Genomic DNA, 23,275 nt, shown 5'->3' with positions numbered 1-23,275 from the left:
ACCTGGAAAGAGCTAGGCAGTTCTTGTCTGCTCGAGGGAGCATTCGGACTGTGGTGCTCTCTAACTCAAAAGTCTGGATGGTCCTTGGCTGTCCCCCCAGTCATATCTGTGTGTTACTTTTTGTTTTTTTCATGAAAGGTTGGTCTGTTCCCATAGCCTGGGCAGTTATTAACTTTTTGTTCCTCTTCTGTAGCCCTGCTGCAATCCGTTTACTTTTACTTTAGGTCACTTCATAGGGCTCGGAGGAGGTGCTTGGGATTTTCTTCCTGTGGTTTTGTTGGGTCTGTGTTTAGGCCAGCTCACCTAACATGCAGAGGGGTCTGTTTTGGGTTGGAGAGTGGTTGTCTTTGCCCTTAGGGTTTGAAACCACAGGCCTAAAATACTATTTTGCAATGACATGAGAACCCTAGGAACGGTTATGTCATTAGATTTAAAATGTTGAAAGTGTTTCTCACAAATCAGATCAAAGGAAAAGCTTATTTTGCCCCCATGACTCCATTCTTTTGGTTTTGATTTTTAGACTAAAAATTAGAGTGTTGAGGTCTGTACCTTTGTAATCAGACCACCAAGCAAGCATACCTGTAGCTCAGCAGAAAAAGGAAAGGTCTGGACCCAGTGTATTCCAGTGTCATGTTGGCTTTACCACTGGTTGTAAAAGTTATGTTTTCAAAAGCAGACTTTACCAGCCATGAATCCAAGAGCATATGCTAGGAATTGGGTACCTCTACTCAATTAATAGTGGCAGATTTGTATTCAGCTACCCATAGCGAGCTACACTAATATATATCAGTATTCATTCAACATTTTTTGGCCCAAGTGACATAAAGTTCAAAAAGATGCACTTCCTGGCTTCAAAGAACTGTCATGCTGGTGTGGTGTAAACTGACTATAAATAGTTCAGTGCAAAAAATGCTTTAAGTGGATACACATTTCTGATTTGGGGGCAGAGACAACTGTCTGTCAGTTTGTGGCCCTAAAGTAGGTGGCTAACAGTTGACATGTGGAGAAGACTGTGACCTTGCATGAACTGAGTTAACTGGTCAGAGACCACAACAAGGGCTTGTTTCATTCCAGAAAATAAAAAACTGAAGGTTAGTTAGAAATGCTGCTATTACTGAGAACCACAGGTGAGTGGGGATTGAGAACCCCAGATTTTGATCCCTAATTTAGGCTCTTTGCCAAAGTAATTAGTGGTCTAGTTAATCCTTATTGTGAAGAGTATTAACTGTGTTGCAGATTCAGTTATGTGTTGCTATGTTGCTGTGGGTTCTGTAACATTTATTCCTCATTTATTTTATCAGTTTCTCACACCCTTTTCATTTTCTTTCTTTTGGAGGAATTAACATGAGGCTGGCTTTAAGCCTAAAACAGGGACATATTTGACAATGGCAGGAGATTTGCTAGAAAGAAGGCTTGGGGCACATCTGTTAACACCTGGGCGTCGACTCTGGGCAGTGTAGTTTTATTCAATACTGCAAGATGGTGATTTCTAAGCAGAGACTTGTCTAAATTATGTGGACACCCATAAACATACATATTCTGGAATTTTCTATGTAACCAGTGAGGCCTAGCCTTACTGAGTAGCAGTCTGACCTTGAGAAATTGTTTAGTCCTGACCACAAGAAAAAGATTCTTTTTTTCTGCCTGAACAATTGAGAATTGGCTACTATTTAGAAGTCAGAATTCCCAAGAATTAGAATAACTCCTGGGAAATTAAAGTGGGAAGGTTTTTGGGATAGCTTCATAAAAACAATTCTAGTTTCTTTTTGCTTGTGCTGGATTTCTTAAATTTTAAACTACCTCATCTTGTATCTTGTCTTTTTAGAGTTACTTTGACTTGTCATTGCCTCTAACATGCTTGACTTTGGCTGTTTTTAAGATGGATTTTTTCCTATTCATTGGCAGCATGCTCTCTCACCTTTTTATCCCAATCCTCATTTCACTTTAACATAATGCTTCTCAGAGAAATGTTTTAAGATCTTGGTTTATGGGAAGAAAGCGATTCTCCAAATGCTATGTGACTCAGATCAAGAGGAGAAGGAGTTAAAATAAGGAGGTGGCTGAGGGGAGGCGGGACAGAACAGCACTGGAGGCAGCCTACAAGAAAAGAGTCATTAATTAAGACAATTTCAAAGTCAACTGATTGTGATCATTAATGTCACAATAGATCAAAACCTAATTATCACAGCCTAGGTAAGAGCCATCAGTATTAATCAGACAGTCTAATAGGAAACTATTATCAAGAAATTAGGTCAAATTGAATGCAATGAACTTTTTATCTTGCCATTCTATGTGTTTTGTGTGTATGATGTCCCCTGGCATTGGCAGGTGTGACCCTCACCGTTGATCCGGGCCCCAGTGGCCAGTCTGTTACACTTTGAGGAGTTCCAAACACACACTGAATCTGAACTGTCATTGCCACTGTAATCGGTCTTGAACTTTATCATTTGGATTTGTTTGGTGTGATCAGCAATCAATGAAAAGAGGTTTATATTTAGGTCTTGGAATGGTTGGTCCTTCCCGGAAGTAGAGTATCCCTGTTGAACATATACTGTGTGTGTTGATAAATCATTCTTTGAGCTTCTGATGTATGTAGAGCTTGCCGCTCTGGCTACTGCAAGAAGGTATGGGTAAGAGTCTTATGACTAGTTATAGAGAATGCTTTATCCCCCCCTCCCTGAAATGAAAGGTAGGGGGGTCACCATTTTTATTCTTAATCTTGAGCTGTTTGTGAAGATGCCGCAAATCCAGAAGTTGAGCCGAGTCTAGAGAGGTTGGTAAGCTTCTGTCTTCTAGGATTGTCTTCTAGAAGCTGCAAGAGGGAGGCTGGTGGTGCTGGGGCTCCTGTGCTCCTAGTTCAGCCTGGAGATGATGTGGCTGCTGTCACCATTCCTGTCAGCCTTTCCCCGCCAGCCGTGCAGTTCAGAGCACTCCCAAGACCACCGCTGGGGGATGGTTCTCTTCCTGGTGGAGTGTGGTCTTACTTCCTTCTGGATTTTAGGAATTTGGATTACTCAGTGCACAACTTTGGGAAATCAGTGTGACTTAGTCCTTCACCTCATTATTTTAAATGTAGTTTTATTTTCAAAACATCTGTTAACACACGGCTTGCAGAAGCAGTTTGTTTCTCCAAGATCCCTCACATATGCTAGACACATAATAGCCCTCAGTCCATGTGGCTGGCTTGAGTTGACCCAGTTTGCAGAGCAATGTGTACTTACCTGGCTCCCTTTTGCTCCCAAGTGCACTCTAAGAAATCAGATGCTCAGGGGGAAGGAATAAGAATTGAGTGGATGCTGACTACGTGTGCCAAGCTCCTTGACTGGTTCATAATGGCTGACCTTGGGCAAGTCACTCCTTTCAATGCCTCAGTTCCCCATCTGTCAAATGGGGGTAATAATACTGACCTACCTCACAGGGGTCTTGTGAGGCATTGTAAATCGAAGTTGATAGAATGCTTTAGGGTCCTCAGTGGAGGATGCTTTGAGCCTAAGTCCAGGCCTAACATAGGCTTTAGTCCTCACTGATTGCCCCCACGTTGGAACTCAGAAAGTTTTCTGCCCCCCACCCCTCATCAAAGCTGCTAGTTCAGATGTTGATAGTGTTTTTGTGAATGTTGGAGTCTTTATAGTCCAGATTTAGGATGTTCGGGGGGAAGGCACTTAGTATTTTCTGTATCTCGCATCCACAGAGAGGCTGTTTCAGACCCCAGAGCATTGGATTCGGGGATCACCGGGCAGGGGAGCTATTGCGTATTTTTCTCTACAGGTGGGAACTGAGGTCCCGTGCCCCAGCGACTCGGAACAGACTCGAACTATCTCAGAAGCAAAGGAAAGACGTTGGTTTGATTTATATATTGTTGCTTATCACTCCCCGAACTGACTCCCAGACACCTGGGACACTGCACCCAAGCCTCCACCTCCCCACAGAAGCCACCTGGTTTGAAAAACAACCACTTCCTCCAGCCCTCACCAAAAAGAGCCACATTGGGAGATTTTTTCCTAGAGGAGTGTTTCATACTCGGAATTGGGCACTGATATGCTTTAGACTAGAGCTTCATCCAGTCACTGCGTTCAGCATCACGGTGTCCACAGTGAATCCGACCGGCTTTTTCCTGTAGTTTGGGAGAATCTTGGATACTTTGTATTTACCCAGGTGTGGCTGGCTTGAGCCTTACTCTCCATCTCACGTTAGGGGCTCACCCCGCTCCTCTTCCCAATAGGGCTCTTTCTCCTTTCCCCCTCCTTGGCCCTGGATGTGTAACCCATGAAAGAGCACAAGGTCCTAGCCTCCTGCCGCAGTCACATTCCGGCTCTCCGTGTTGTGTGGGCTCTGCTCCTGTCCGCCCAGCACCGGGGCAGACGCTCTGGAGTTCTGGAGGACAAGAGAGCATGTCTGACATCCTGCCCAGTAGCCAGGCGTTGATTCACCATGGCCCACAGATGGGATCTAAGAGACTCAAGAGGCTGGGTTTTAAGCACTGTACCATCCTGAGGAGCAACACAAATCATACTTTGTAGCCAGATTTCTGAATGGAAAATGGGAAATTGAATTCTCTCTGGACTTACTGGTTTGTGGGGGAGTGTTGGTTGTGTTTCGCGGTTTTATTTCAGCCAAATATGTCTGCTTTTGATTTTTAATTTTTTTTTTAGAATAAGTGAGATATATATATATGTTCACCTTTTAAATGTAAATGTTCCAAAGTAGGCAATTTATGTGTTTTCACAACTGACATCCAATGCAGACCTCATTCTCTCCCCCTCTTCTACCCTCCTGTTTTCCCTCTTTTCATACTCTTGTATTGATTCTAATAAAATGGTTGCTTTTCAAATATGGATCCCGAGTGGTGGTTTGAAAATCTGGGTCTTACACCCCTTCCGTAATTTGGGTCCTGCAGTGTCAGCCAGCAGCCACACTTGTATTTCTGAAAGAGCAATGGTTTTGGAGAACAAGGGCTTTTTTCTAAGGGTTGTTGGTCTCTGACTTTCTGCAAATAGCCACAGGGTGGCGCCAGTTGAGGGCATAAGAATGTATCCTGCACCTTAATCTGTTCCCTTCACCAATTCCGGTTGTATGCCCTCCTGGTGTCCTTGCTTGTCTCTGCTCCCAATGGCTCAAAGAATAAACGTTACCCTTCAGCAATCCAGGGACTCCTAAAAGAGTCAGCTCCTGGTTAGAATTTGTGTGGAACCATATTGACAATCTAAATCCCAAAACGTGTGTTTGTAAATATAACTTTTATTATCTTTCTGATTTACTTCATAAATAACCAAGAAACTGTCCTCTCTGAGGACCAAGTGATTGTAGATCAGGCGTATGGTGGGCGTGGGGGCAAGTGGAAGTTGGATTAGAGGGGGAAAGAGTACGCAGCTAATCAAGAATGTACTAGGTGCCGAAACTGGTTTGGCTCAGTGGATAGAGCCGTCGGTCTGCGGACTAAAGGGTCCCAGGTTCGATTCCGGTCAGGGACATGTACATTGGTTGCGGGCACATCCCAGGTAGGGGGTGTGCAGGAGGCAGCTGGTCGATGTTTCTCTCTCATAGATGTTTCTGGCTCTCTATCCCTCTCCCTTCCTCTCTATAAAAAAAAATCAATAAAATATATTTTTAAAAAATGTACTGGGTAAGATAAGTCTGGTGCAGTTGTGATTAATGGAGATGGGCAGAAACTTCCAGAAGACAAAGTGAGGAAGACAGGGGTCTCAGAACCAGACTCCCACTGAGATGGCTCCGAAGGGCTGAGCCCTCTTGTTTCCACCATTTCTTATCTGATTCTCCCTTCTTGCTGCTGAGTTATAGGGTCTCCTCGGTCTAATCTCGTAAAGTCTTATGAAGACATCTGTAGACTGGCTGGTTTAATGGCCCATGAACCCATAAACATGGGATAGGAGAGCCATTTGGTCCACTTGAGAGCCAGGCCTTCTGGACATAATTTATTCCCTAACTCTGAAGCCTGGGACTGCTTGCCCCTTCCCTTTCAATCTCTCTCCTGTTCTCTCAGGCCACTTTGTCTCTGTCTAGGGCCCATCCGAGACGCCAGGGCTTTGACACCTGCACTGCCACCCCTAAACATCGCTGTCTTGGTTTTTGTTTCCCTCCAGTATGTCAGGGCGTCTGCCTGCACGGCACTCATTCAGATGAGCTCCTCATCACTCATCACTCTTCTCCCGGGAATCTTGCGGCTCGGAGCTCCGGAGAAGCCCAGAGCTGGGCAGTTCTGCCTCCCCTTTGTCTCCACCGAAGGGCCGCAGAGCCGGTGAAATCCACGCAGCGCTGACAGCTGGGGAACATGGAGGCTCGCCGTGCGGGAGCTGCGCTTAGCTGGGTCACTGAGCACACAGCTTGGAGGCGCCCTGTTAGAGCGAGCAGCCCCCGCAGCCTCTGCCTTTGTGAGGAGGCGGGAGCTGGGGGGGAGCCCGGGGTTGGCTGCTGCACGGGAGCGTGTGCAGGGGCGCATATCAGCCCGGGGACGTGCCAAGCTGCTCTTCAAACCTTGAGTGTGACCTGGGGCAGAGGAGGGGGGCAGACAAGGCAAAAGCTGGAGCCAGCTGGTGTGTGAGCGTGCCACGCAGACAGGGGCTCCGTTACTGGAGCGAGGGGAAGGAAAGCAGTCTGCAACCAGAGTGAGAAACCTCGGGGACTCACCTGCGTAAAGTCCCGGCCGGCCTGCTCTGCCCTCCGGTCCTCGGCTCCTTTGCCTTTGTTTCCTCCTCCCGCTCTGCTCTCCTGCCTCCCCACCCCCTCTGCTGCTAGAACATCTTGCTTTCCAGGCGCTGGCTCCCTCCTCTCAGCTCCCTCCTCTCAGCTTCCGCATTTGTGCATCTGTATTTTTTTTTTAATGGTTTCTCCCCTTTGTCTACTATATTCTGTATGTTTTTCTCTTTCTTTGTCTTTTTCCTTCTCATTTCTGGTCTCTCCACCCCATGTTCTTTCTATCCCCCTCTATTCCCCCCCCCCCCATTAAATTCCACAAACAGCCTCAATGTAGATATTTAATTTCAAATCATTGTCTTTTTGCAACAATCTGGGACTCTTTACGAGCTCTTTCTACCCCATGCTACCTCTGGAAACAGGTGCATCCCTTTCTGAATGTAATGCGATGCCCCCTCCCGGACCGGGAGAGGCAGTGCTGGCCCAATAGCCTCACGCCTCTTCTCAGCAAAGCCTTGTGCGATCGTTTGGTTGTGAGCCAGGAAGCGAGGCGGAGATGCTGAGAATTGAGTTTGCTGATCAGTTGAGGGGCTGCTGAGATGAGAAGGTTTGGGGTTATTGCACCCTCTGCCTTTTCTCTCCCCCTTCCTGTTGCTGCTGTCCGCCGGGGAAGGAAGCGGGTGGGGAGCTGAGGCATTGGCCGCGGCCAAGCAGCTGATGAAAGTCCGCTCCTCCATCCGCAGCGCGGGTGGGGGTGGGGGTGGGGGTGGGGGTGGGGCCGAGTGAGCTGTGCAGCTGGGGGCGGAGGGCAGGTGAACCAAAGCTGTGCCGGGTAAGAATGGGACGGACCATTCGGTCACGCTTTTTCCAATAGCAAGCAGCACCTCCCTGTGCAGCAGGCTTCGCCGCTTTGTTTCAGTGATTTCTGACACCAGCCAGGGCGTCCAGCTCCCAGAGAACCGGCCTGGCTGTGCGCCTTCGTCCTCTGGCCCCGTTCTCTCCGGCTCCTGCTTCATCGTTCCTATTGTTTCTGCAGGAGCCGGAGGGAGGAGGGATGGAGCTGCTCCGTGCTACCTGGAGAGTGCAGGCACGGCTCTCCCAGAGGATGCACCCTCTCTGTTTTCCCTACACTTCTTTTTTTATCCTCACCCCATGATATTATTTAGAGAGAGTGGAAGGGAGGGAGGAGGGAGAGAAAGAGAAACAGATGGGAGAAAGATACATACTAGTAGATCAGCTGCCTCCTGCCCAAGCCCTGTATGGGACGGTACTGCCCTTGCCCGGAATCGAACCCACCATTACTTCTGTCTGTGGACTGAAGTTCTAACCACTGAGAAAACTGGCTAGGGCTCTTTACCCTTCTATTTTTTTTTTAACTTGCAATATTTTTTTTTTATTGATATAAATGAAGGGAGTGGGAGAGATAGGAACATCAGTGATGAGAGAAAAATCATTGGTCGGCTGCCTCCCGCACACCCCCTACTGGGGATTGAGCCCACAACATGAGCACTGGCCTCCTGGCTCATAGTGTTACAGAATTTACACAGGAGTACTCGGAGACACAGGAAAACCCCATTTGTTTCCTGATGTCCTAGAACTGTGACTCAGGGGTCCTTCCAAATCCTGAGCAAGCCAATATGGAGGAAGCTTTCTCTTTATGCCCATTGGTTTCTTTGTCCCCCAGACTTCCCGACCTTTCCAGGGCTTTGCGAAAAGCCCGTGTGTTGGGATGGGGGACATGGGACCACACCTAAAGGCCTGGCCTGGCGCCAGCGCTGATAACCCCCTCTGGGGTTGTGTATGGTTCATGGTTTATGGCCTCTGTAAAATGGAAGTACTTAGGTAAACAGGTCTTGCCAGACCAGGTAGTTAAGGAAGGGGCAGTGACTTGATTATAGGCTGACAGGAATGTGCAATAGGGATTCTGATGAACTAGATACAGACTCAGGCTGCTGCCCTCCCTACCCCTGCCCCCAAATGTCTTATTTTCCTTATCCACCACTGTGCCACACTGGCCAGGTTCTGTTACAAATTCTTAAGATAGCTTGAGAATTTTATAACCCTTTTTAAAATGACTGGAGACATTTGGGGTGTTGTAAGAAGGCTGCAAATCACTGTTCTTCAGTGTCCAGCTAAACCAGTTAGATCCTTCTCTCTGTCCAAATTTTGTGCTACCTCTCAGCATGGGAATAACTTCCCTCTTTGAGGGTTTCCTGTGGCTCCATCATGAGCATAAGGGACCATGGGCAGGCAGAAACCATTTCCCTGATTCCCCACAAAGGGAGGAGAGGAATGGTAACTGGCTCTCAGGCCCACCCTTTACTCCACTCAGAGCAGAGAGAAGGGTTTCTGTTTTGGTTTAAGGAGCTGGGTCAAGGGCCGTGGGGGTGGAAGTTGCAAACTTGGGTGCAGGAGGTGAAGGAGAGGAGGAGGCACAGGGTTGTCTCTGAAAAACTGGGAGACTGGGATGAAATGAGAAACCATGGGAGATGAGAGCCTTGGAAAAAACAAATGTGCAGGGTGTGTGTGTGCGCGCGCGCGTGTGCACCGGTGTGCACTCACACACACGTGTGCCAAAACACAGATGCCGACGCCAGGAATGGAATGTGGAAGCTCACAGGGCCCTGAGGCCTGAGGCAGAATGTCTTCTTCGCCGGGGCCTGAGGGCGGAGCTTCACTTCTGAAGACCTCTGGGCGATGAATCAGCTTAGCACTCGCCTTCATGTGTTTTGAGTTAGAATAGTCTTCGCCCTGGACTGGATGACCGCCCTGAAAATCTAAAAAAGACTTCTGATTACTTCAGGAGGCCCTTCTGCGTCCTGGATGACTTCAGTTTCCACACTGGGGGAGATGGGGGGGGAGTCTGGAATCCTCACGTTTTCTTCCCTTGATCCCAGGAAGGGCAGGCGAAGGGAACGCGTACAGGGAAGCGGATTGAGGGGTGGGCAGTGCAGGTGTCACAGGTTGCAGATGGGGGTACCCTAATGGGCATTAGAGATTTCTCACAACCGAATAGCTATTGCTGCCTCCAAAGACTCGGGGCAAACAGCTGCCCTCTTCCCCGCATCAGTGACAGTTTGTGTATGAGAGTTGGAAGGATGCATTGATTTGAATATAACTCTCTGAATATAATATGTTTGTGCTCATTTGAATATATTAAGTTCCACTGAGTCCAGGTTGAGTGACTCTAATAGAGGGGAAGCAATGGCTTAGGCCAGCGGTCGCCAGCCAGTGGTCCACAGATAACTGGTGGTCCGTGAGCTCTGCGAGGTTGGTGACGGCTGGCCTGGGCCATTCAAAGCAGCGGATAATCCCCAAACGTTTGTGAGTATGAATGAACGGTGCTTTGGGATGCTCTCAGCACGGGCTTCAGAAGGTGCTGCGGGCTTCTCTGGGCCCAGAGGAAGAGGTCATTGCTGGAGGCAAAGGGGAACTGCTCTTGGGTCTGCCCCCGGACAGCCATCCCGATCAGAAGCAGGAAGCTGCAGGCAATGTGTCTCTTCAGGTGGGAAGGCAGGGAGGCTGAGGGCCTCAGAGGCAGCCTGCTATTGGGAGGCCAAGGCCATGGAGTGGCAGGGTGAAGCTTGGACAGAGAGATTAGAAAGCAATATTTGTTCTCAACTGACCTCACTCCCAAATTAGCACCAGCCAAGAACAGCTGGGCCCTGGGAGAATAACCGGCCCTCCACTGCAGCCCCATACCTTGGAAATAGTGGTGGTTCCCATGTTTCACTCCCAGCTCTTGTTTTTTTTTTTTTTTTAAAAATATATTTTATTGATTTTTTACAGAGAGGAAGGGAGAGAGATAGAGAGCTAGAAACGTCGATGAGAGAGAAACATCGACCAGCTGCCTCCTGCACACCCCCCTCTGGGGACGTGCCCGCAACCAATGTACATGCCCTTGACCGGAATCGAACCTGGGACCCCTCAGTCCGCACGCAGACCAACGCTCTACCACTGAGCCAAACCGGTTTCGGCTCACCCCCAGCTCTGGTTTTCATCCCAGTTTCCTTCTTCTGAGAGAGCTCATCCACTCTCAAAACTTCACCCACTGCTTACAATAAGGCTCCTTACCCCCAAACCTGTTCTCTGTGTCCACTAGCCTGCTGCGGCCTCCTTCTCAGTATCCAGGAGCCGTCCCAGGGCACAGAGCCTGACCAAAGGACGTACATACCATCCCTGCCTTCTGGAGCTCACCGTCTGAGACATGGCTGGTGTTGGGGGGATGGTCATCACAGACAGACGGACAGTGAACAAGGATGTGAACATAATAGTGACTTAAAGAATGGCATGGCGTTGGGGGAGGTGGATTTGTCTCCCTTGTCACCAACAAGTGTGAAACTCACCAAGAACACCAACAACTGTTAGCAAGATCTTCACTGCCCAGACTGTCGGGGCCCGGCTGGGCCCAGCCATACAGGTCTCCCTCCTGCTTTCACCATGGGACTGTCCCAGTCTCAATACCTGTATCAGTGAGGCTGTCCCAGCAGTAAGATTGCACATTATGTCTCTGAAGCCCCAGAGGTGATGGTTTCTGACTTTGAGATCTCCAAAAAGTGGGTCCTACATCATCAGGGCCCTGGTGGTATCTGGGGTCCGGGAGGGGACAGGAAGGGGAATTGAGGGAGATGGTGAGAAGCACCCCTAAGTGAGCAGGGAAAGCATTTGGGATGGAGAGAGGATAGGATTTCTAGAATTTAGACTCTAGAAGATAGAAGGATGGCAGGAGACTAAGTCCCAGAAGAATGAGGAGAGAGGAAATGGAAGTGGAAAGGGTAGGTGTATAAAAGGAAAGAAGATAAAAGAGAATACTCCCAGACAGACTGGCTCAGTTGGTTGAACATCGTTCTGTGAACCAAAAGTTTAATGGTTTTATTCCCATTTGGGGTGCAGGCAGAGGGCAGCCAATCGATGTTTCTCTCTTTCACTCTCCCTTCCTCTCTCTAAGCATGTCCTCAGGTGAGGATTTGAAAAAAGAGAGAGTAAAAAGGAAGGTGAGAAGGAGGTGTGGTAGGGAGTGAGGGAAAACGCACCCCATGAGGGAGGGGCAGGGAGCTGTGCCCCTAGGGGTACCTCCTGACACCATCACCATGAGAGAAGGTGACGACAGTCTTGCAGGGACAACAGCACGTCCTTCTGTCTGGGCTGAGGGAGAGGGACTTCCAGTGGTGCCCAGCCTCTTACAGGTCATAATCCCTGACACGCGGCCGGGCCTCCCGGAAGGTAATGCATTGCCAGTTGTCTCACCCAGAAAAGGTGCCGGGTGGGGCTCCACAGAGAGAGAGCTGGGGCCCTATGGTGTTCCCGCAGTGTTGGGTGCAAGCCCTGAAGCTGGATCCAGACTGCGGCTCTCAGCGGGACAGGACTCGGTGTGTGTATCCGGGGGATGTTAGGGTTAAGGATGATGGGTCTTGCCCTAGCTGGTTTGGCTCAATGGATAGAGCGTCAGCCTGTGGACTGAAGCTCCAGGTTCGATACCAGCCAAGGGCACATGCCTGGGTTGTGGGCTCGGTCCCCAGTAGGGGGCCTGCAGGAGGCAGCCAATCAATGATTCTCTCTCATTTAATGCTTCTATCTCTCCCTCTCCCTTTCTCTCTAAAATCAATTTTATATATATATATATATATATATATATATATATATATATATATATATTTTTTTTTTTTTTTTTTAAAGGATGATGGGTATTGGCATCAGTGCAAAGAAGCTGAGTAGACAGAAGATAGGGCAGGTATGAGGGCGGCTCTGACCTAAGCAAGGGTAGGGTGAATCCTGGGCAGAGTCAGAGAAATCCCTGACTAAAACAAGCACAGAGCAAAGTGGAGACTCCCAGGTGGTGAATGCATTCATTTACCTGCCCGACGTGCCACAGCTGATTGGAACCCAGGCCTGTCTTCCCCAGAATTCCCTGCTCTATCCTGTTTCCAGAGACTTTGGCTATGCTCTCCCACTCCTGGGATGCCGATGTAGGCCATAATCAAGGGCAGGCTGGGCAATTAGGGGGCCTGGGAACCTGCTATAAGTTGGCTAAGGGAGCACAAAGCCACCAGAAAAGACAGGACAGCTCTAACCGGTTTGGCTCAGTGGATAGAGCATCAGCCTGCGGACTGAAGGGTCCCGGGTTCGATTCCAGTCAAGGGCATGTACCTTGGTTGCGGGCACATTCCCAGTAGGGGGTGTGCAAGAGGCAGCTGATCGATGTTTCTCTCTCATAGATGTTTCTAACTCTCTATCCCTCTCCTTTCCTCTCTGTTAAAAAAAATCAATAAAATATATTTAAAAAAAGAAAAGACAGGAGACATGGGAAAGTGGCAGAGAGGAATGGGACACCACCACCTGCCAGGGAAGGGATAGTAAAAACAGGGCAGGGGAAGCCGGGACCAGGACTCAGCTCTCAGGATGGCTCAGAAGGCTCTCCTGCCTCTAGCCCTTAGGCAGCCGGAGGCGATTTGGGAGTTTGTGCTGCCCCCTGGTAGCCATCGAAGGAACAGCAGTGAAAACCATTCTCAGCCAACAGGCAGCACATAAGACCTCCACCCTGGGGAGGGATGACGTGCTGTCCCACATGTTCTTGCAGAATGCATATTGGTGAAATTTGAGGCTCTGGAGACCTCAATCCCTCAAGCTGCTTGGCTTAGATTGTTAGTGGAAGTGCTTTCCTCTCCAGGGGAAAGGGGCAAATGGATCCACACATCTGCCTGGAATCTCAAAGAATTGAACATTTTTGACACATAGCAAGCGTTTCGTGAACTATTTCATTCAATCATGGTGAAGTCCCGGTGAGAAGTCAATATTATTGTCATGTTACAGTTGAGGAAACGGCCCGAGGGAGAGGAAGTGAATATTTTCCCAAGGTCATGCTGCCGCAGAGTTTGAACCCAAAAGGAAGGAGGAGGAGGCGCTCCCCTGGCTCACACTGAGGGTCTGCTGTTTGTGTGTGTGATCTTCCAGAGGCCTGCGGAAATCGCAGCTTCTTTTATTCCTTCATGCTTTCGGCGTTTCTGAGCATCTCCTGGTGCCCGACTGTGTGTCTGGGGATGGGGACACAACAACAAACAGACGCGGTCCCTGTCTTAACTGAGCCAGCTCCTCAATCTGGTGGGTGCAACTTACCTTTTATGCAGGAAGTGCTAACAGATCTCATTGCCAATTGCCAGAGGTGAGAGGGAGTAGGGAGATCTCCCCAGAGGGAGGGAATGTTTTAGCACTGATTAAAAAATGTGTTTGTCCTCCTAGCCTGTTTGGCTCAGTGGATAGATAGATAGAGCAGCCTGCGGACCAAAGGGCCCTGGGTTTGAGTCCAGTCAAGGGGCAGACAAGTGGGAGGGACATTCCAGGTGGGAACAAGCCAGGCAGGGGGAGAGCTTACTGGGAATTTAATGAATCTCTCGCAGTTGTGTGTAACTGAAGCACAGGCTGTGGTGTGCCCAGGTCTGGCCACGATGCTGGAGATAAGTCTAAAGATCAAGAAAAGGCCCTAGCTGGTTTGGCTCAGTGGATAGAGCCTTTGGACTGAAGGGTCCCAGGTTCGATTGTGGTCAAGGGCACATGCTGCCCAGTTGCAGGCTGGATCCCCAGTAGGGAGTGTGCAGGAGGCAGCCCATGATTCTCTTTCATCATTGATATTTCTCTCTCTCCCTCTCCCTTCCTGTCTGAAATCAATAATATATATGTTAAAGATCAAGAAAAGAAGGATGCCGGCAGGATGTGAGTGGTGGCTTTCCTTGGCAGGAGTAAACAATATAAGCTTTATTCTCATGCCTAAGAAGACCACAGCTGTTGACCATGATTAGACATAATTTGTTTTTAAAATATCTTCAACCGATGATATTTTTTCCCTTTTTTTCTTCTTTTTTTCTTTGAGAGAGAGGGGGTGGGGAGGGAGTGAGACACACATTGGTTGCCTCGCACACCCCAATCGGGGCGGGAGATCAAACCTGCACGTGCCCTTGACCGGGAATCGAACCTGCAACTCTCTGTTTTACAAGCCGACGCTCTAACCACTGAGCAATCGGCCAAGGTGAGAACTGTTTTTTTTGTTTTGTTTTGTTTTTTAGCAAAATGCCCTGGGAGGCAGGACTGCCACCTTGGGGGGTAAACACACTAGTCTTGGCAGCAAACTCCGACCGGAAACCTGGTCGGAGGCGTCAGGGAAAGGTGAACACATTCAGGAGACACTGACCAGGTGGAGCCCAAGTGTTTTGGAGGAAAGGGAAATGGGGTTTCAGGAGGGGCCTGTGGCTGAGCGGGGCAGACAGATGCCGGGAAGGTGGCGCGAACCGGGGGAGGCTGCTCAGGGAGGCGTGAGGACCCGCCGGCGGGGGAAGGGGGCGCGAACCGGGGGAGGCGGCGCGGGAGGGAGAGTCCACCCAGCGTGCGGCCCGGCGCCCGCCGCCGCCCGCCACGGATTTATGGCCCAAAGCCGGATGCAGCTGTGCGCAGCTGGGTATGCAAATGTATGCAAATGTGCGCCGCCTCGGCCGCCGCGCGGTCGCTGGCGGTGAGAAAGGGTGGGGGGCGGGGCGCGGCATTGTTAGCGCCTTCCGCTCCCAACGATGTCAGACTGGGGAGTGTGGGGCATCCTGCCCGCCCAGGCGGTCTCGCCGGGGACCAGGACAGTCCATCCTGGGGAACGTGGGGTCCGCTCCCTCTTCCCCAGGACCTGTACCCCCCACCCCACCCCGCTAAGGTGCGGGCGGAGGGAGGGCTCCAGCAGAGCTCCCGCTGCGGGTGAGAGCTCCTTTCCTGCACCTGGACCGAACCGAGCCCAGCGCGGGGTCTGGCAATCCCACCCGCGCCCCGGCCGGGAGAACCCTCTCCCCACCGCCCCGGGAGGGAGGGGAGGGAGGCCTGCCTTCTTCTACCCCCTCACGGCCACCCGCCCTCCTGCTTCCCATCCGCTTCTAAGGAAGTCCTGCCAGGAGTCTCACCACAGTCACACTTGCTGTTTGTCCTATTTTTCCTTGTGGTTTGGCGAGAAGACTCTATCCCCGAAGTTTTTGTTGTTGGGTGTTGAGGGTATGGGGATGGGGTGAAGGATTTCTGGGCACCAAAACCCCTCCCCCTAGGGGAAAAGTCCCCACCCCCAGAAGGTAGGGACAGTCCCCTGCCCAGACCCAGAAGGGAGTCTGGCCGGGGCGTCCTCTGCCGCTCCTGATCCCTTCCCTGGCCGGCTCTCCCCCGAGCAGCCACCAGGGGGCGGCCTTGCGCCAGGAATGGGACCTGCGTCCGGCTCGGCGCGGGGAGGCGGGGCCCGCCTGGCGCCGGGTCCTCTCCGCGGCCCGCGCACCCAGACCCGCCCTAGCCGGGCGGCTGCACCCCGCAGCGGACGACCTTCAGCTCTCGGACCCCGAGCTCCGGACTGGGGATCGGCACTGCTCGATCGCCCGCTCCTTCCTCGGATGCTAGGAGGCAGCCAGGTGGCTGGGAGTGGAGAGGGACTGACTGGGTGCTGACACACAGTAGGCTCTCAAAAAATGCTTTTGGGATGAATGAAAGAACCTGGCGGTGTCCTGCTCTGAAGCGGGAGGAAGGACGGGATGACTCAGACACGGTGGAGCCCCCCCCAAAAGGAGGGCGCCACAGGGTGGGGGTGCCAGTCTGCACCGGGGAAACTGAGGCCACCCGTGGGCCCAGGCGCATGGGGTTTGGTACGGGTGCAGCTGGAGAGGTCCGGTAGTAACAAGGGAAACTGGACAACCTTGAATTACCTTCACTACAAAGCAGGAGAAGTGAAAGATGGGGGCCCCTAACGGCAGGTCTTGTCAGGATGGGGAAGTGGGGCGTCAGCATGGGGGTTTGGGTTATTTAGCTAAAAGGAGGAAAGGTAAAAAGCAGCCACTTTCTCCCGTGAGAACAGAACCAGTAGGTTTAGCTGCAGCTGCAGCAGGAAAGACGGTGGTCAGACACCAGAAAGGACTTACTCACTGGAGTCAGATCTGGGGAGGGGGCAGGGGGGTGTAAGGGGGGGATGATGCTGTTCTCAGGAGCTGGAGGCGAATTTCCTGAAACCCCGTCAGGGGGCGGGAGCGGGAGAGACGACGTGGTTCAGGGTGAGACTGTTCGCTGCGGGAAGTGCGGGCAGCGGCGGCAGCGGCCCTTCCTCCGCGGAAGCGCCTACGGGGTCCGAGGAGTGGGCGGCCCCACCAGGTGCTCGCGCCCGGCCCGCAGACACCTGGGTGGCCCCAGACACCCCCCCCCCCCGGGGCTTGGGGGTGGGGGTAAGGGCTCTGCCCAGCCGGATGGGGCGAACTGTGTCCGGATGCGTCCAAGTCAGACCGCACACTGGCGGCACAGACCTCCTCCAAGGTCCTACATGGCTGAGATCCTACATGGGCTACCCAGCACCTGGGGGGGAGGGGGCGGGGAGAGGCTGGCGAGGTGCTGCGATAGCCCATGTAGGACCTTAGCCCATGTAGGGTCTTTTTAAAAATATATATATTTTATTGATTTTTTACAAAGAGGAAGAGAGAGGGATAGAGAGAGTTAGAAACATCGATGAGAGAGAATCATCCATCAGCTGCCTCCTGCGCACCCCCTACTGGGGATGTGCTCGCAGCCCTTGACCGGAACTGAACCCCGGACCTTTCAGTCCGCAGGCCAACGCTCTATCCACCGAGCCAAACCGGTTTGGGCCCATGTAGGATCTTAGGCCCCCCCCCCCCCCCCCCCACTTTGGAGAAGCTCGCTCGCTCGCTCGCTCGCTCCCGGCCGCCCGGTCGGCGTCGGCCTCCTCTCCCTCCTCTCTTGTCTCCCTGGTGACCCTCCCTCTGAGAACAGGGACCACAGCGCCACCAGCACACAGGTGGGACACCCATACAGCCCTGTGGTGGAGGCCTGGGTTCAGGTTTTGCATTCTCTAACCATCTGACCCAGGTGTGAAGCCTCCACTTGCCCATCTGTGAAATGGGGATGGACTCGAGCCTTGTTCGGAGGTAAAGGCGTTTTGTTCTGATGCACATTCGAGCTCTGGGAGTTGGAGCCACGCAGACCCCCGCGTGCGCAGGAGTAGGTTCGCTCACAGATGTGTTGAGGCTCTTGGAGAGGCCAGGCCCCCGTCCCTAAAGGCCGATCCAGCAAAAGCTGGAGAGCTGCTAGGCAGGGAGCCCAAGATTATGCGATGGGTGACCCCAGAACTGGCTCTGCCAGACCTAGGAGACAACTCTCCAGGCGGGACTTTCGCTTCCTGCGGGACTCCAGGAGCCCGGAATGGGGAGGGACCCCGCTGTGGGAGCCGCGAGCCCGGCCTTGCGGGGCGGGCCTCCAGCAGAGGGCGCCCCGGCTGGCGCGGCCACCTCGCTGCAGCCCGGCCACGGCCCTCTCCCGGCCGGCCCGCCCCCGCGCGCCCTCTGCTGGCCGCCGGGGGCACCGCCGCCCGGCCCCCTCGCCGTGGCCAGGGCTGTGGGCCGCTGTCTGTCCTGACCACGCGCCCGGGGCGGAAGCCGGACTGATGCCAGACATGCAGTCCTCCTGCCAGGAGCGGCTCCACTCTCCCTGCCCCTCAGTTCTGTGGAGCAGGGTCCCGCTCCTCCCCGCCCCTCAGAAGTGTGGTGGATCAAAGACCCGGGTTCCCTAACCGTCTCCGCGCCCACGCTGGACGGTGGACGGTGGACGGTGGGGTGGTGGGCGGTGGGGAAAACCTCAGCGGCCGCCTGTGTAGAGTCTCTAAAGGCAACAGGGACCACAGCGCGACCAGCACACAGGTGGGACACCCATACAACCCTGTGGTGGAGGCCTGGGTTCGGGTTTTCCGCAGGCGTCCTCAAACTTTTTAAAGTGGGGGCCAGATCACGGTCCCTCAGAGAGCTGGAGGGCCCGACTATATGAACTACTAATTCCTACTGTTACACCTCGGCTGCGCTCACTGCCCAAAAAACCTGGTGGGCCGGATCAGACTCCTCTGCGGGCCGCATGTGGCCCGCGGGCCGTAGTTTGAAGACGCCTGCAACCATATGACCCAGGTGTGAAGCCTCCACTTGCCCATCTGTGAAATGGGGATGGACTCGTGCCTTGTTCCAGGTAAAGGCGTTTTGTTCTGACGCACATCTGAGCTATGGGAGTTGGAGCCACGCAGACCTGCTGGCCACTGCCAGGTCCCAACCTTAATCCTTCAGGATCCTCAGCTCAGGCTCCAGCCTTCTACCTGGTCTCCCTACCTACTGTCTCTCCTCTGCTGAGTCTCTTTCTAAATTGCAGGCCGCTGGCCTACTTATACCTCTAGTAGCCCCCCTGCCCCACGGGAAAAAGTCCAGATGCAGGCGCAGGCTACCTCCATCCTCTATGCTCTGGCCTCCTGTCTCATCAGGTCTCCTCCCTGCCTCCTTGCTCACAGTTCTCCAGACTCATCCTGCTCTTCGTGGCTTTACTTGGCAAACTCCTATGCATACCTCAAAGTCCAGTTCAAATGTCCCCTCTCTGAGATTATGTCCTCTTGGCACGCCCTGGGCAGGCTCCGTCTGTGCTCCTGGGACTGTGTACACACTCCCATTCTGTGGCACGGAGGCCGGAGGCCGGGCATGATCTGCTCACAAGTCTGTTCTCGCCCCTCAAGGACTTGAGTTCCCTTAGGCTGAGGGCAAGGCCTGGTTCTGATCTGTCCTTGCACATCCATGGCTGACCAGTTGGCACCTTAGCCTGCCACAGGGAGAACCAGTTTCCTGTGTTTGCCTCTGGGCCCGGAACTCGGCAGAGATGCCCTGACTGTTTGAAGGCTGACTGGACAGGCCGGTCGCCTCCTTGGCTCTCCGCCGGGGCAGGCCTGTGCCGCCCCTCCTCCTAGGGCCTAGGAAGGGGTGTCGAACTCAATCAGAGAAGGGGCCAAAATCTAAAATCCAGCCTAAATCGCGGGCCGAATGGTTTACTGAACAGTCATAAACTGTCATTGTGATGGAAACGCAGCGGAGTGCAGTGATGACAGCGCGGTGCGGGCCACATTGCAAGGCCTGGCGGGACGGATTTGGCCCGCGGGCCTTGTGTTTGACACATGTGGCCTAGGGGACCAGCTGTCCCCTCTCTCCCTGCGTTTCGCTCCCCTCCCTGCAGGGAGGAGGTGCTGCAGACAGACCTCTAGGCTCTGGAGACCCAAATCAAACCCCAGGGAGAGCTTTGTTTCTCAGGAGCCCAGACACAGATGGAGGGGGGACTTCTCCGCCCTGCAGGGTCCCGGGGACATGGCGCTGGTTCCTGGACCCCACCCCACGTCAGCCCACCCCCACACCACAACTCTCCCCGCTGGGTCCTTGCCTGTCTAGCCTGGGGCTTGGGGGCAGACTCATAAATTTGGGAGACAAGAGGGGAGATAAAGATCATTTGTTGAAAATAGTGTCATCAATCATTGGCTGGAGAGAGCACATCCACAAATTCCCCAAACATGGGTGCTCAGCGGCCCCCACCCCCCACCAGGCCTCTCTGGTCAGCTCCTTCCCCACCTGTCCTCCCTGGCCAGGGTCTCAGGATGGAGACCCCCCCACCCTTCCCTGCCCACATTAATGAGCACATCTCTGAGAGAGCCGGAAGGGGAGATCCCCAAATTCCTAGTCGCAGAGTCTCAGGCTGAGGATGAGCAGATGAATGATGGCTTGCCAGATTAATTAATTATTTTATTAGCCTGAGTAATTATTAATCAGGTCATTAATCACCCAGCTGTGCACTGTGAATAGCAATGGAGGGGTGGTGGTGGGGAGCAGGGTGGAGCAGGTTGTGGCTCCCAGGTTTGGCAGCATCTGGGCCTTCTCCTGACACCCCCCCACCCCCCTTCGCCATGCTGAGGGATTAGGCACAGAACAGGGCCCACCTGCCCCCTTGGGAAGGGCAAGCACCAATGTCCTCCTTTTCTCCCTGACTTCCAGAGTTTAGGCGGATGCAGGGTGTGGAGGCCAGGCATGTACACAGAGGTGAGAGGAAAATGAAGGGAACATCTATTGGCGAGTGTGTGTGTGTGTGTGTGGGGGGGGGGGGCGGGGTGAGGACAGGGGGACCCTGTGGGGGAGACAAAGGCAGAGCCGCATGTCCAGATGTCCCCCCAGTGTCAGTCTGACCCATCCGCTGATGTGTAAGAGCAATGCTGGGCCGAAACCGGTTTGGCTCAGTGGATAGAGCGTCTGCCTGCGGACTGAGAGGTCCCGGGTTCGATTCTGGTCAAGGGCATGTACCTTGGTTGCGGGCACATCCCTAGGGGGGCTGTGCAGGAGGCAGCTGTTTGATGTTTCTCTCTCATCAATATTTCTAGCTCTCTATCCCTCTCTCTTCCTCTCTGTAAAAAAATCAATAAAATATATATTTTTTTTAAAAAGGGAAATGCTAGGATTGACTCAGAGTTTGGCCTTTGAACCTGATGCTTGGGGACTGGGAAGCTGCCACGGGAGACGAGGAGAGCTGGAGGAGGTAGAAACCGGAGTGGGCGAGAGGAAGGGCAGATGAGATGGAATCGGGGAAGGAGAACGTGAGGCGGGAGGGAAGGATGGGCCTGGCTCTTCGCCTTCGGGTTTGGGGCTTGCCAGCTCCGGGACGCTGTCTTGCTGTCTTGCTGGGAGGTCTGACGATTCTCTCTGTGCCCTTCCCCCACACATCCCACTCCACGAGGCCCTCCTCTCCCCTGAGAGGTGGCCTGGGCCTCGGCTTCTGCGTCTTTCCCCTCGGCTACCCCTTGGGAACCTGTCCGCTGCCCTGCGGGGCTGGAGGGAGGGCAGATAGGAGCCTAACAGGAAAAGGGGAAGTGGTGGCCGATTACACTTGTCCTTGATGCCAGGAGGTCATTCTGTAAGTCTCACTTCCTTCCCTTTTGCTGTTCGGCGACCCCATCCACTCATATCCTCGTGTGGCGTCCCTTCCTTCCGAGGGCAGCAAGCTCCCGCCCCGTATGTTGGCCCTGTCCCCAGGCCCTCCTGCCTCTGGGCCAGGTGCTCCGAGGGCCCTGCCCTTCCCTGCTCCCTTGGGGAGGGTCCCGTGATCACGCTGACCACCCCGTCCGTCCGTCCCTCTGCTGGGGCCTCTCGCCGTCTGTTTACAGTGACTTTCACTCTTTATTTACAACTGGTCCTGCTCTGTTTATGACCTGCTGGCGGTCAGTTTCATTTGGCGTCTCCGGCCCCTCGCCCAGGCCCTGTGTGTTTATGTCTCCTCTGGGCGCCCTCTCTGCAGGCCCTTCCCCAAGGCCCGCTCTGCGGGGCACCGGGCAGGGGAGGCGTGGGCTGCGAACCGGAGCCCTGCAGCTGGAGGAGGCGCGGGGCTGACGCCCGGATCCCTGCCCGGAGAGGGGGCACCCCGAGGGGGACTGTCGGGAGAAGAGACCGCCGGTGCCCAGGCCCTGAGAACATGGACCCCCACACTTGGGCCCGTCCACGAGGCATCCCTGTTCAGTGTATCCTCCCCGCGGAGCTCGGGGGCAGGGCCGGGGTCAGGCGCGGGGGCAGCTTCTGACAAGACAGAGCCTGTCGTGAGATAAACACACAAACACGGGGCCCGGAGCCCAGCCTCTTGTTTGGAATTCTTGGCGGAGGGAGGGGGCTTCGGAGGGAGGGGGCAGGTGGCGGGGAAGGGAAGGGGGTGTGGGGAGGGGGGAGAGCAGGCCCGCTACAGGGTCTCAGGGTGCGGAAAGAGGGGGCCACAGCCTTTCGGCCCTTGACGTTGCTCTAGGACTTGCTGCCGGTGACTTCGAGGGAAGGTCTAGCGTGGAAAGCCCCTGAGATTGGCCCACCTGCGTAGGACTCACCCAGCCGTGGGCATGGGCAGGGGAGCAGAGGCGGGGGATCTGGGGAGGTGGGGGTGTGCAGCCCCTCTCGGCACGGTTATCAGTCCTTCCTCTGCGCCAACGGGCTCTCTCTGTAAGGCCCCGGGGAGTGGAGGGGCCGGGCGGGGTGGGGGTGGGGCGGAGGAGGCCGTCTCCCCGGAGTGGTCCATCTTCAGCCGGTTCTGGACGTTCACAGGGAGACACTCCGGGGACCCGCTCGGCCCTGCCAGAGCCCTATCTGCCTGAAGGGCACCTCTTCCCACCCCTGGGCCTGTGGGGGGTCCTCCCTCGCCCCCAGGGTCCTCCCTCGCCCCCAGGGTCCTCCCTCGCCCCCAGGGTCCTTCCCAGTGTCTCTCGGGCCTCACAGGTGTTCCTCCCTCTCCTCCACCCGCCCCCAGTGTTTGCCAGGCTGGGGCCTCTCCAGGAAGGAGGATTCTTTTTTTCTTTTTCTTTTTAAAATATATTTTATTGATTTTTTTACGGAGAGGAAGAGAGAGGGATAGAGAGTTAGAAACATCGATGAGCAATGCTCTATCCATTGAGCCAAACCGGTTTCGGCAGAAAGGGGGTTTCTTTATTCGTGCAGCTCCCGCCCCTGCCTCTCTGCCTGCCTCCCTGGGCAGCCTTCTTCAAGGTCTCCCTGCATCCGTCCTCTCGTCAGCTCATCTGCCCGAACGTTCTCCTGGGACACAGGGTTCCACTCCCCACCCGCTCTGGCCCTGTGGCTCTGGGTCCCTGTATGGGTTCCAGAGAGCTCTCCCCAGGTCCTGGAAACACCTCCGCCTGCCTGGGCCCCCTCTCCTCCAGGCTCAGCTTTCTAGCCTAGCCCCCAGCAGGCAGAGGAGGCTGCAGTGCGTCCCACTGACAGCAGAGGGCGACACACACAAGCCCAGGCAG

The 23,275-nt window shown here is 53.8% G+C and overlaps 2 long non-coding RNA genes across 2 annotated transcripts in view; one reads left to right on the top strand and one right to left on the bottom strand.

Moving 5' to 3' along the window:
* LOC123653188 overlaps positions 1-4,831 on the top strand; it is a 26,851-nt gene extending 22,020 nt beyond the window's left edge. The window contains exon 3 of the long non-coding RNA XR_006742846.1: positions 2,066-4,831. This is a non-coding gene — a long non-coding RNA (uncharacterized LOC123653188). The remainder of the gene's footprint in view (positions 1-2,065) is intronic.
* LOC118730869 lies at positions 2,299-23,275 on the bottom strand. Its single transcript, XR_004991647.1, has 4 exons — positions 23,264-23,275; positions 21,190-21,195; positions 4,917-4,924; positions 2,299-2,638 (listed from the first exon to the last, which is right to left on the bottom strand). It is a non-coding gene; the product is annotated as an uncharacterized LOC118730869 (long non-coding RNA).

The sequence above is a fragment of the Pipistrellus kuhlii genome, unplaced genomic scaffold (assembly GCF_014108245.1).
Source record: "Pipistrellus kuhlii isolate mPipKuh1 unplaced genomic scaffold, mPipKuh1.p scaffold_m20_p_3, whole genome shotgun sequence".
Taxonomy (NCBI): domain Eukaryota; kingdom Metazoa; phylum Chordata; class Mammalia; order Chiroptera; family Vespertilionidae; genus Pipistrellus; species Pipistrellus kuhlii.
Note: the sequence above shows the minus strand (reverse complement) of the source record. Positions and strands in the feature narration are given on the sequence as shown.